At 36.2% G+C, this 13,861-nt stretch overlaps 1 protein-coding gene across 1 annotated transcript in view; it reads left to right on the plus strand.

Annotated features, from left to right (window-relative positions):
- Window positions 1–13,861, plus strand: part of LOC150106702 (C-Jun-amino-terminal kinase-interacting protein 4-like) — a 713,212-nt gene that overhangs the window by 306,263 nt on the left and 393,088 nt on the right.

The raw sequence follows: 13,861 nt of genomic DNA on the forward strand, positions 1-13,861 counted from the left end.
TTTTTTTTGGTTTATAAATGGAATTGTATGTCAAGGAATCATAATCAACATCAGATTTCTGATATGTACCCTCAAGGGATGTGTATGAGATACTATGATAGTGCTACATGATAAGTTGACATGATAGCCTTTCTCCAAATCAGTCTCTTATCTGACAATATAAAATCTTGATAGCTTTCCTCCCCATTCTGTTTTTATTTTGACCTCGCACGTGAAATGTTACAAGATCCCTAGCACTACAGTGCCATGTGTGGACAAGTGATTAAGGAGAAAAATGTAACCTATTGATATGTTTCTTAAAGAGTGGGAGGTTGTACTCAGTGGGGGGAAAACAGTATGGGGGAGATTGTTCCAAAGAATAGCGGTGGATGGAGTGAAGGGAGCTGATGAGAAGTTACTTTGGTGTGTTTGAAGCTTGACCATGTTGGCCAGTGACTGTTCTAGTTCTTTTATAGTTAGAAGAAAGTGCAGGAATGGTAGCAGTCAATTGAGAGGATCAGTGCCCATGAAAGTACCTATAGAACAGGCACAGTGCCGAAACAGAGCAACTATGATAAAGTGACTGAAGTGAGTCTGTGAGGGAAGAGTTATCTATTAAGTGGACTGTCCATCTTCTTAATATCATCAAAAATTCTTAACTCCTAACACTTTATAAGTCTCAGATCCATAAGTTGGATGGATCTGTGACTTATAAAGTGTTAGGAGTTGAGAGGAAAAGAACCAAGCTTTTTAGAGGCTAAGGAACTATGCAAGTAATATGTTTGTGCTGGGATAAACTGGATGTGACAGTCAGCCCATCTTGAAAGGAAACTTGGAACATTATCAAAAATGAGAGGGGATGAGGTATTTTTCTTGAAGGTAATAAGGCAGGCTTGAGCAGGCATTGACATTTACTAATCAGTGTTCTAATTCATTGGTTATGGAAGATCTTGAGGGATCTAACATTAGGATGCTGTAGGATTTATCGAATGAGGAGGAGAAATGAAGGGTACTGTCATCACTGAAGCTGGGAATAGGATTTGAAGTGACCATATTACCTTAAATTAGCTCTACTTGCTCATTTCTGAATGCTATGTCAATTCCTTCCTAATATCTTATTTTAATATTCTGCCATTTGTGCCATCTGTTCATTTCTTGAATTTTTCTCAGAACTCTCATATCTGAGATCTTTAGTTTTATGATAAACTGTTATTTCTAACTCTCAGATCCCTAAGTTATAATTGATTTGAACACTATCTTGTATAGCTTGTTTCGACTTATTTCTCTCTTATTTCTTATAAATGTATTAAGTTGATTTTGCAACATACTAGTTTTGCTTATTTTTTAGTTTATATCCATATTTAATTTGCCATCTTCACTAAACATTGTGCCTAAAATATCAGAAATATTTCACTTATTCCATATGTTTTTCATTCAGGATGCTGTTACTGTTTTTCTATTTTCATGCCAAATCTATTATATCAGTTTTAATTAAGTAATCAGACTTGTACCAGATTTATTTAATAGTATAAACATCATCTCCATTATGTAAAGAGCTGAGATTAACATAGCCAATTTTGATAACAGGTTTAATATTACTTTCCTTCAGAATGAGGCCGGCCTGGTTGGCCAAGTGGTTAGCACATTTGCTCTCCAACCAAAAGGCTCTGGGTTCGAATTCCGCCGTGGGCATGGATTTTTGTGATTGTCTGTTAAAATACTAGTGGTGGTGGTTGGTGTTAGAAGGTGTTGGTGTAGATCAGGGGTGGCCAACCTATGGCTCATGCGCCAAAAGTGGTGCATTGCATGATTAGAAGTGGCTTACTGAACCCCCAGAGAAATATTTAGTATACGATTTATTTATATATATATATAAAAACACACAATTAACCTACCACTGAATTCTAGAGTGTGCACTTATTATACTTGTTTGATCTTGAAGCAACAGGCACCGGCAAATGCTGGCATGCGTCACCAGTTACTCAATCAGTTTACAGCTGACTCTTGTGTCATAACGTTCAATGAACTTCTGATTCGATGTGAGTGAACAATTCTGTGTTTTCGAACTTATATGTTTTTATTAACAGTTCTTTAAGTTTAAGATAAGATTTCTGTTTTCATGAAGGCTTAATATAGTTCTGTAAATTTAAAAATAATTTTTTTCATTTTGAATGCGTATGTCAAATTTTTGCCTGCTCCCCTAGATTACTGAAACCTGCAATTATTCGGTATATTTGTATGTGTGTGCTTTTATGTTTTTTTTTATACAGTATCTTTCCTTTTTATTTATGTATAGTAGGTTTATTCCTAAAATTTAACTGATTATCAGCCTCAGTTAGGATATTTGGATTGTGTGTGTGTGTGATTGCCAGCTGATTGACTGTTTTATGGCAGAAAGCGATCTCGTATTTCATTGGACATAATATATTACAAGAGACAAAAACTCTATGAAAAAAAAAATATACATATGACTTTTAAAATTATATAACTGTATTAGGCCTCCATGAAAACAGGAATCTTATCTTAAACTTGTAGAACTGTTTTTGAATGTTCATAATGTTTAAAACGATAAAATAATTTAATAATAAGCTTTACTTTTTGAAAAAAAATTTTTTACAGTCAGTTACCCATTACTTTGCAAAAGAAAATAAGCAGAGGAAAAGCAGAAGATGATAGCACATGCCAATTTAATGAACTGTGGGAAAATGAGTTCTTATTTATTGCAGGTCCTTCAGGAAAACCGTTGTGCATTGTTTGTGAAAGCACTCTCTCAAGCAAACAATTACAAGATGCATTGAAGAACTTTCCCATGATGTTACTGAGCAATTGAAAGACCATGTTCATGCTTGTTCTTTCTTTTCTTTAGCCTTGGACGAAACTGCTGACATATGTGATGTAGCCCAATTAAGCATTTTTATAAGAGGAATTGATGGTAATTTTAATATCTTTGAAGAACTTATCAGTCTTGGGTCACTTCATGGAAAAACCAGAAGGTCAGACATATTTGAAAAAGTAAAGTCATGTCTAGAAAATCAACAACTAGATTCTAGTAAGCTTATCAGTGTTGGCACTGATGGAGCACCGTCAATGGTAGGTAGAGTTTCTGGGACTGTAACTTTACTTGAAAGGTTTTTAGGTCGTTCTCTACTAAAATATCACTGTATTATACATGAGAATCTCTGTGTGGAAAAATTCTAAATTTGAAGCATGTAATGATACCAGTTGTCAAGTGTGTGAATAAAATTAGAGCAAGAGGGTTAAACAGAAGAGAAGTCAGAGAATATTGTGAACTGCTAGATATGGAATATGGTGAACTCATCTTTCATTGTGAGGTGCACTGGCTTTCTAAAGGACAAATTCTCAGTAGATTTTGGAAGCTGAAAGAAAGTGTTCGTAATTTTCTGGAAGAGAAGTATGAGCTGCATGAGGAAAAAGCCCTGTTGTGTGATGAGAAATGGCTATTTAATTTAGCATTTTTAATTGATATTATCAGCCACCTCATTGATCGAAATTTGAAACTGCAGGGCAAGAACAAATTGTTTCCTAGCTTAGTAAATAACATCAGTGCATTCAAAATGAAATTAAAACTGTTCATCTCCCAGTTAGAAAACGGGGATTTAAGTCAATTTTCATATTTAAAAGAACATAGTGAACCTGTTGAAGATAATGGCAACTTTACAGAATATACTGAAACACTCAGATTATTGCAAGAGTTCTTTAACAGTGGTTTTGCGATTTTGCCGAAGAAGAAGACTGCATACTTGCATTTATAAATCCCTTTTCACAAACTAAACAAAAAATCTTGACGATGCCTAGTAACATACAAATGGAACTTATTGATCTCAAAACCAATTCTTTATTGAAAATGAAATTTAATGAACTTCCATCACTCCCAGATGCTTCTGATATAATTAATTTCTGGCAATCGTTGCCCTGTGAACATTTTCCAGAACTGAGAAAATTTGCTCAGAGTTATATCTGTCGTTTTGGAACTACATACAGATGCGAACAAGCATTTTCATCAATGAAAATGATTAAGAACAAACTACTGTCGCGACTGACTGATTCCAATTTGAAAAACTGTTTGATACTTTCTGTAACTGATTTAACTCCAAACATTACAAGCTTACTAAAAGCAAAGCAATTCCAATGTCTCGATAAAATAATTAATGTTTATTTTGTCTTTATATGAAATTTTTTTTTATTTAAAACTGCTAAAAGTGTCTCTATTACCATATATATAAAAAATCATTTTATGCATAACTGTTAAATATATCTATATTACATTATTTTAAACGGCTGAAAAGTGGTATAAGTTTGTATGGCAAATCTTAACTAAAAAATGAAAAAATTGATGCATGAACTATAAAAGGTTGGCCACCCCTGGTGTAGATGATGAAGGTAGTTGCAGTTGGTGGCGATGGAGAGTTGTAGAATAGGTGCCCCTCCCTCAATGAGTCTTTGAACTCCCTGGAGGTATTAAGTAGTAGTAGTAATAGTAATAATAATATTGATTATGAAAATGCCTTTCATGATAAGAAACTTCCATAAGTGTTATTTTACGATGTACTGGTGGCTTGTGCAAATGTGTCGAATAAATGAAGTCATGATAAGGTCTCTAGTTGGTGAGAGTGATCACACAGTTATGCATGTGGAAGATGTGGTTAAAATGTGATAAGTGTGAAATTAAAAGCAAGTAATTTTGATTAACTAAGAAAGTTTCTGTATGATATGCCTTGGCATGAGTAAGGTGTCAGCAGTGTATGGGAGGCACTCAAGAAGTGTTCAGAAAGGTTATACCATAAAACATTCCCTCAGTTAGGAGGATAAATTACATGGGAGTTAAAGGAATGAGTAAATGAAGCTAGGCTACTTATACTGAAAATGCTATTGAGAGAATATCACAGGAAAGGCAATGAACAATTTCCAGGAGCAGTATAAAATGGAGGCTTGGAGAAAGACCTTAAAAAAAGAAATTAACTAAAAAGATCAAAAGAAATTTGAGAAAGTTCTTTTGTTGTGTTGTGAGAAATTGAAAAGTGATCATGGAAAACTAATTGTAGTAAATATAGATGGTAGTGAAATGACATGTAATTGAATTGCTGATGGTCACATCCCCATCAGAAACAATAGTACTTCAGATGCCGTTGAATAACTAGATGAAATGATGGAGGTGTTCGTGCTCTTACAAGATCTTGATGCCAGTTAGTAGAATTAGATGAAATATCAGTATATAGTGGTGGTGGTGGTGCTACTACTACTAAAGAAATGCAACCAAATTAGCTGTACTCTTTACCTGTTACAAACTGTTCTCAAAAAGAAACAGAGCTCCAAATTATTGGAAGTCATTCTAGTTCCGTTGTACAAATGTGCATGTAGGACAGATCAGTAAATTACAGGAAATAATCAGTATTCTGGGTACTGATTTGGATCCATATTCTGAAATGAATAATGAGGATATGATCCTCTATACTGCATAGATGCCATGACTTTGTTGACAGGAAGGCCTTATTTCCTTCTCAACATACTAGTTTTGCTTATTTTTTAGTCTATATCCATATTTAATTTGCCATCTTCACTAAACATTGTGCCTAAAATATCAGAAATATTTCACTTATTCCATATGTTTTTCATTCAGGATGCTGTTACTGTTTTTCTATTTTCATGCCAATTCTATTATATCAGTTTTAATTAAGTAATCAGACTTGTACCAGATTTATCTAATAGTATAAACATCATCTCCATTATGTAAAGAGCTGAGATTTTACATAGCCAATTTTGATAACAGGTTTAATATTACTTTCCTTCAGAATGAGGCCGGCCTGGTTGGTCAAGTGGTTAGTTTCACATGTATATTAATGATATTGGGGATGGTCCTGAGGAGTAATGTCCAGTTGTAAAAAATTTTTAAATTTAATATCACTAACATATCCCTTCTCAGGAAAAGACAATTTAGGAGAAGTTAAATAGTATTTCATTCAAACTTGAATAACTGTAAAGGTTTTTTTTTTTAACATTTGTATTATAATAAATTACTAGCACCTCTTTATAATTGAATGATAAGGGAGCATTAAGAGTGTAGAGACAGGTGCCTAAGACTTTCTCAGGATGCCGGAATGTTGAATAATAGAAGATATTTAGAGAATGTTATCTGTAGAGCTTATATGGATAGGAGGAGAAGGGGGTGATGTGAATGAGATATGCCAATTAGTGAGAGGAATCTGTCAGATAAATATAGGAGAAATATTTCATGGACAAGTGAGTGGTGGCAAAACGAGAAATCATCCTTGGGAACTGCACAGTGGTCATGTGAGTAAGGAAATGAAGAATTTTTGCATTGCTAGATTGGGTGGCAAAAACGTTGAGTGTTTTTGAGACAGGGCATAAATGTTTGGCCTCCTACTGTGAAATGTCAGACTCCATGACTAAAATAATACTAAAGAGAATTCTGTTAAGTGCTTCAGCAAATCCAAAAGACTCTTTATGTGCATTTGTATTGGATGATGATAATGAAATACAGCTATCTGATGACACTGACAAATGCAGTAGTTTTAAAATTGTACTAAGGTTTTAATGTATAATGCCATATACGCAATGTTTTTTTTTGGATAATATTGCTAGTCCTTTGGAGAGTAGTTATTTTGATTTTGCTTTTTTCACTATCAGGGCACAATATTAGCCTTGTTTATATATATTTTGGTAAGATATAAAACCTTAAAATAACCATTCTTGTAGATAGGCTTATACATTGGTTATGCATTTCTAAATCACTTAAGGAATTGAACAACGTAGATCCGAATATAACTTAAATTATACTTTAATAAATATTTCCGATATTTCGGCAATTTGCCATTTTCAAAAGGAACTTACAAAAAGGCCTTACAAAATAGCCTTTTTATAAGTTCCTTAATAACCAACGTATAAGCCTGTCTGTGAGAATCAACATCATCCACGGAGATACGATCGCACAGAAGGCCCGCCAATACAGTAAAATGAAGTTGAAGCTGTCTAGACAATTAAATCATCTAACTTTCCTGAAATGCTGCCAGGATAATAAGGTAATCCCGAACTGTGTAAAATTCAAGCACTGTTTTGTTTCACAAAAAGCTCTCTGTATATATAACCGCGCCAGCTACGCGTTGCTTTGTGAACAAATCACCGCCATGCGGTTTCTCGTAGCGGAAATTAACAAAGCTATTCGTGCCTTCGAAGATGAGCTTTCGTGCACTTTAAATCACGAACTGTGATCCATTTTACATGGCGTCTCGTGTACCCCTGCAGACAAAGAATTTGAAAAAATACGAGGCCGACAGATGAAAAAATTCAAAAAATTAAAAAAGAATTCTATTGTCAATCCAAAACTTGCTACCAACACCGTAATCAACCTTTCTTCAGTCACCCTGAAGCACCCAACGCACTTTCACATGGCCACAACTTCGCCATTGCTCCCAGAAAAATACCTAGTGAGGATATTATGATCCAGATCAAATGCGGAATCCGCCCCCTTCCACATCAAATCGCCAACAGTGTATGACTGGATGTAGCTTATGTCCTCTCCAAAGCAAGACCACCAAAAACCAACATATCGAACAAGGAATTAAAGCTCTACAGGAAATGAGGAATAATAAAGAATTAGTTATCACCAAAACGGATAAGGGAAATGCAACTGTAGTACTTAACCAAAAGGACTACAAAGGTAAGCTTAATGTTTTTCTATTAGATCGGGCTACTTACCCCCCCTATCGAATACAATCCCACCAACTGACAAATTAGAAAACTTCACAGGCTCCTTAAGAAAGTCACTTCTTGGTCTGTAAAAGTTACCAACAGATTAAAGCCGTTTAATTCTATACCCCCCCCCCCCCGTATTTACGGACTCCTAAAAATACATAAAGAAAATGTGCCATTATGTCCCATAGTGGATGGCATTGATTCCCCCACATACAAATTAGCTGAACATTTGGCCAAAGAGCTCACACACTATACTGGCAACACACCATCACACATAAAAAATCAGCCCACTTTAAAGCCAGCATAGAAAACCTTACACTCCGACTTACTGACATAATGGTCAGCTTTGACGTCTCCTCCTTATTCACAAATGTCCCACTCAAGGAAACTTTAGAGCTAATCCAAGCTAAATTTTCTCCCAATATCTCGGCCCTATTTCAGTTCACAATGAACTCAGGCTATTTCGTTTGGCAGGGAAAATTCTACAAACAAATAGAGGGGACAGCCATGGGTTCACCACTCTCCCCACCCTTGGCCAATTTCTTTATGGAGACTTTGAAGAAAAAGTGTTAGCCTCTGCCCCACAAAAACCAGCCATGTGGCTTCGCTACGTTGATGATGTGTTCTTTCTTCGCTATTTGGCCACATGGCTCTGAAACACTACTCTCCTTCTTAACACACTTAAACAACCAACACTCCAGAATCAAGTTCACCCTGGAAAAAGAGGAAAACAACAGCCTCCCTTTCCTAGACACACTAGTCACCCGCCAGCCTGATGGAACCTTGATTTTCTCAGTTTATAGAAAACCCACCCATACAGGCAGATACATTCACCAACAATTCCCCCCCTCCCTCACAACAATATGGAGTGGTGAAAACACTATACAACAGGGCTAAACTAATTTGTTCTGAACGACATGGCCCTAAACACTGAACTAAATCACATCCTCAACACTTTCTCAGCCAATGGCTACGCCCCCCCCCCCAAAAAAAAAATCTAAAAAATATTAAATCCCACAAACCACAGCCCTCCCCATCCCCTCCACAATAAAGATCACTCTAAATCCATCACCATTCCCTACATCCGAGGCACCTCAGAAAAAATTACCAAAGTTTTAAAAAAACATGACCTCACCTCCTGTTACAGGCCTTACAGAAAATTGGCATCCCTTATCCGCTCCACCAAAGACCAACCACTTCCCCTAGACCTACCTGGTGTATACCAGGTTCCTTGCAGTTGTACACTGTCTTACTTTTGGCCAAACAGGCAGGACAGCGAATATCAGAATTTCTGAACACAAGGACTACATCTGGTTTCACAAGTACAGCCATTCTGGTCTTGCAGACCATGCTCTGGATACATGCCACAGAATACGGTGGAAGAAAGCTACAGTAATACACCATAGCAAATAGAAATTCAAAAGACTATTTGTGGAATCAGCCTCAGCCCTAAGAAACTCTCCAAACCTCAACAAATTTGGTTGTATACGACTGCCCCAAATTTGGGAGGCATACATCAGCAGACCTTCAGCCCAACGGCCAAGAACACCTACTTAGCCCGTTAGAGGGCACCATCAGGACTTCTAGGAGAACAATAGCTTTATTCTCAGTTACTGTGTTGTAGTGCCTGCGTGCACGTGCCTTGTAAGTTCCTTTTGAAGATGGCAATGTGACGTTGCCTAAATATCGGAAATATTTATTAAAGTATAATTTAATTTATATTCGAATCTACATCATTCAATTCCTTAAGTGATTTAGAAATAAAATAACCATGTTTGAGATTCTTGCATTGATCTTTACATTTCTCCAGTGACGATCAAGTAGTCAAGAACCCTGGTAGCTAGGTATGCTTCAAAATGGTTTGCGATTATTTTGTATTATACATGTACAGGTGTCAAGAATTCATGTATAATATCTTTTGTCCATCTGAAAGATGTTTAGCAAAACATCATCATTTGTTAAGGTGATTTTTTTTTAATATTAGGGTTTTTATTTAGTTTGATTATTGTTTTAATATATATTTTTATATTTAATTATAAAAATAGATAACACATATAAACTAGGGTGACCTATAAGTCATGAAGGGATTTAAACATGTAATAACTTTTATTCTTTTTTTGATATAATGAAATACAGACCCTGGAGATTTTTTTAGTAGTTATGAAAAACCACATCATGTAAATACCTTCTATTTTTGGCTTCGCAAAGTTAGGCCCTTTTTCCTGCAGTGGCTACAATGCCCTAATTTCTTCATTAATGTCTCCTTCAGCTGTTGGATTAGCTGGGGCTTGTTTACATACACCTTTTCCTTCAACTAACCCCATAGGAAAAAGTTGGGAGCTGTCAGATCTGGAGAATGTGATGGCCATTTAATTGCAGCTCTTTGTGAAATTTCTGACATTAAAATGGCATTTTCAAGATTTTGCACGATTTTGATTTGTTGTTGGGTTGTGATCCTTTCCATGATTAATTTCTCAAATGTTCCTTAGAATGCCAGAAAAAAATAAAATGAAAAAAATTAATAATCAAAAAAGTTATTCACATTTTAAATCCCTTCATGACTTATGGGCCTTAATATATGTGTTAAGAGTGTAAAAGAGATGGACAGAAGTGTGAAAGAAAAACTGGCTAATATTGAAGTTGTGGAAGAAAAAAACAAAAGAGTGCAGTATAATAAAAAATCTCATGGCTATAACAAGTACTTCATAATATGTAATGGGAGGTGGAGAGACAGGAAAACTGCTTAACAAGTTTTAAGAAAACCAAAAGAGAGACCAAACATGAGGAAGGGAAAAATCAAAGCTGAAAAAGAACAGAAAAGGATGAAAAAGGATATAGAGATGAACAGTGATTCTCTGATTAGGAGGGTGTTAGATGAACAAATAATGAAATGTTTTCAGAGAATGGAGAGTCACGATGTGACCAAGGCAATAGCCAAGCAGCTAAAACAATTTGGAAGAAGAATATTGATTGTATTAATTGAAACAAATGAATAAAGGAAATTAATATGGTATGAGAGATGATATGAAAAAGATGCTGAATGGGTGTGGGTGAGAGTCAAGAATGTGAGCCTGTTGCCAAAATAGAATGTGTGATTTGAGATGGAGAACTATGATTGCTAATGACTCATTGCACACAGAAAAAATGTGGGTACAGTATATGGATTTATGAAATATTTTTAACTCTAGAAAGGATTACAGGATGGATGAATTGAAGTAAGAATTGATGTTAAATTACTTGGAGAAATAGTTGTTCATTATAGGTAGTCATCAGGTATAACAGGATGGCTACGTGTAAGCTCAGACAATTGTACTAAGGTGAGCTAGAGAGATTATGATGGAGAGAGAGAGAATGAGAGAATGATAGTATGGATGGCATGACACCAGAAATTGGTGGGTCTGATTTTGTCACACAAGAGTAGTGATTGCAATACCAGTGGCAGTAAAAATTTAGTTGAAATCACCTCTCTCTGGTTACTTAAAACAGTCAGTTTCCTAGAGTTAATTGAACATTCATCAGCCTGGTAGTTTTTTTATGATACCACACATGAATGATCACAGGACCTATTTTTTAAATTCATTTGTATGGGGTTCCCCCCTCCCCCCATTCCTCAACTGTCCCTTATTACTGGTTGAGCCCTCCTAGTGAGGAATTAAGTATGTATTTATGACTCTAAATCTGTGTATGTTCACGGGCCGGTTTTCCTGAGTTTCTTGGTGAAAAAACCCTCTACCTTTGTATGAGACCAGCTAACTCACCTTTAGTCGAAAGAACCTTTATCGGGTGTCTTTCCCATCACTGATGGGAATCGAACCCAGGTCTTTCTGACCATAGGGCTTCTTCTAGACCGACTGAGCTACGGAGGCTACAGGACCTATAGCCTCCGTAGGCTACAGGACCTATAACTTAAAGAGTTGGAGGCTACACTTGGTGGGAAAAACAGTATGTGAGAGATTTTTCCAAAGAATAGAGATGGCTGGAATGAAGGAGAATGATGAGAAGTTTATTCACAATGTTTGGAGTTGTAGAAGAAAGTTGAGGAATGGTAATGGTCAGTTCAGAGGAACCAATGCCCATGAAAGTGCCTATAGAAGAGGCATGGTAATGAAGTGGGAAAACTGACTGAAGGGTCGCATATTAAGCACATTACCCTCTTCTGTATATCATGGAGAATTCTTAGGAAGGGTTTGGGTACAATACCCTAAATGGGGGAATGTTATGCCAAGGTTGGACAGATCTGAGACTTATAAAGTGTTTATTGAGCATAAGAGATGTAATGTTTTGAACAGAAAAGATCACCAAGTTTTTAGAGGATGAGGAGGCTACGTATGTAATATGTTTGTGCCAGCATAAATTGAATGTGATAGTCAGCCCAAGAAGAGAAAGCTGATCTTGAAAGGAAATTGGAATATTATCAAAAAGTAAGTGGCTAGAGATTTTATCATATTGACATTAACTAAGTTGTCTTCACCTCATTTAAGGATGTAGAGGAGATCAGTATTTAACTCATTGGTTATGGAAGATCTTGAGACTTCTGTCATTTGAATACTACAGTGTTTCTCAAATGAGGAAGATGAATGAAGAGTACTGTTATCAGCAAACTGTGAATAGGATTTGATTGATTCATTGGATGCAGTTACCATGATACTATTCGGATGTGAGAAGGGCAGAAGCATTCTTATCAAGGCCCCTTGATAAGAATGTTTTACCCAACATTCTTATCAAGGGACCAGAAGGCTCGAGGACCATGAAGAAGTTTATTGTATTTCATTTTACGAAGTCTACCTTCGAATCTGATAACATTTTTTTACACTTCAGGCTGTTGTGTAAGTGGAATGAGAAGCTAGAACATATGCTGCATTTTTATAATGGACTGCAGAGGTGCTTTTTTGAGATCAGGGCTTGGATGTGGGTGAGTGGTTTCCAGTAGAGTGGAAAATAAAGGCTCCCATTCCAGTGAGGATTATTTATTAGTTCAGTGCAGATATTTGGATTAGGTGAGCAAAAACAGTAACAGTAATCTGACCGTGGAGATAAAAAGCATAAAAATTCTGGTGGTCATCCCAGTTGACACAATTGCAGTGCAATAGTATATGAGGCTTAGATTGACTGTGAGGAGAACAAACTGTAGAGAAGGAGATGTGAATAAGATTATGGTCAGAGTTGCCATGGGGAGCATCCACAGTGTATTCAGAGAGAGCTAGTTAAGAAAGGTCTAGAATGTTGGAGGAATGATGAGGATTGGTATTCTGGTTGGTAGGTTAACTATTTGTTAACCTACAACAAATTTTAACATCGACAACAAAAACTGGACAAGCCAGTTTTTGTTGTCGATGTTAAAGTCCCCTAGGAAGATAATCTCACCAGTTGGGTAATTAGTTTCTAAGAAATCAGTTTTTAGTGATAAGTAGCCAGAAAGGATGGCATGGTTGCCAGAATTAGGGAGACAGAAAATGAAAGCTATAAAGTGAGATAAGGAAATCTTGAGCCAGAGCAGATGTAAAAGCAGGGACTATAGGTTGGACAGCCTTTGGTAAGGGATATCAGATTTTACAATAACACATCCCTCCCTTTTTTTGCAGAATGAGTCATGCAAGATGTAGTTGGGACAGTTGAGGTGGGCTAGTCATGACAGATTATAATCCTCCACTCGGAGGATTATTAGGAGGAGATCAAGTTTTGTGTCTGTAGCAGTGGTGTATATCACTGATGTTTGTATTGATGACTCGAATGTTGATGAAATGGATATCAAAGTGTTTTTTATTGAAAGAAATTTTGGTGTTGTTTGGAGAAGGGTTGGCATATTATTATTTTTACAAATTTTTTTTGTTGTATTTTTTCATATATTTTGATTTTGTCATTTTCTATGAGAGATTTTTTTGTATCTGCAGTTAAAACTGTAGTCTTTGTATGATTGTCTTTTAATTTAGAGTTGTTGATTCAGGAAACAAAGAGCAGTGGCATGCAGCCAGTATGACAGACTTGTGTACATAACTTGCACATACAAGGAGTGCCCATGCTCCAGTTTGTGTTGGATAGTGTTCCTACATACCACTAACTCAGTCTCCCTCCAGGCACAATCTAGCAGAGTACGTGGCAGCAGGATTGTTTGCCAGCTGATTGGGAAACTTCCATTTGTTGCATTTGTTCA

Source organism: Typopeltis vanoorti, chromosome 5, assembly GCF_054136105.1.
Source record: "Typopeltis vanoorti isolate ZY-2024b chromosome 5, IOZ_Tvanoo_1.0, whole genome shotgun sequence".
Lineage (NCBI taxonomy): Eukaryota > Metazoa > Arthropoda > Arachnida > Uropygi > Thelyphonidae > Typopeltis > Typopeltis vanoorti.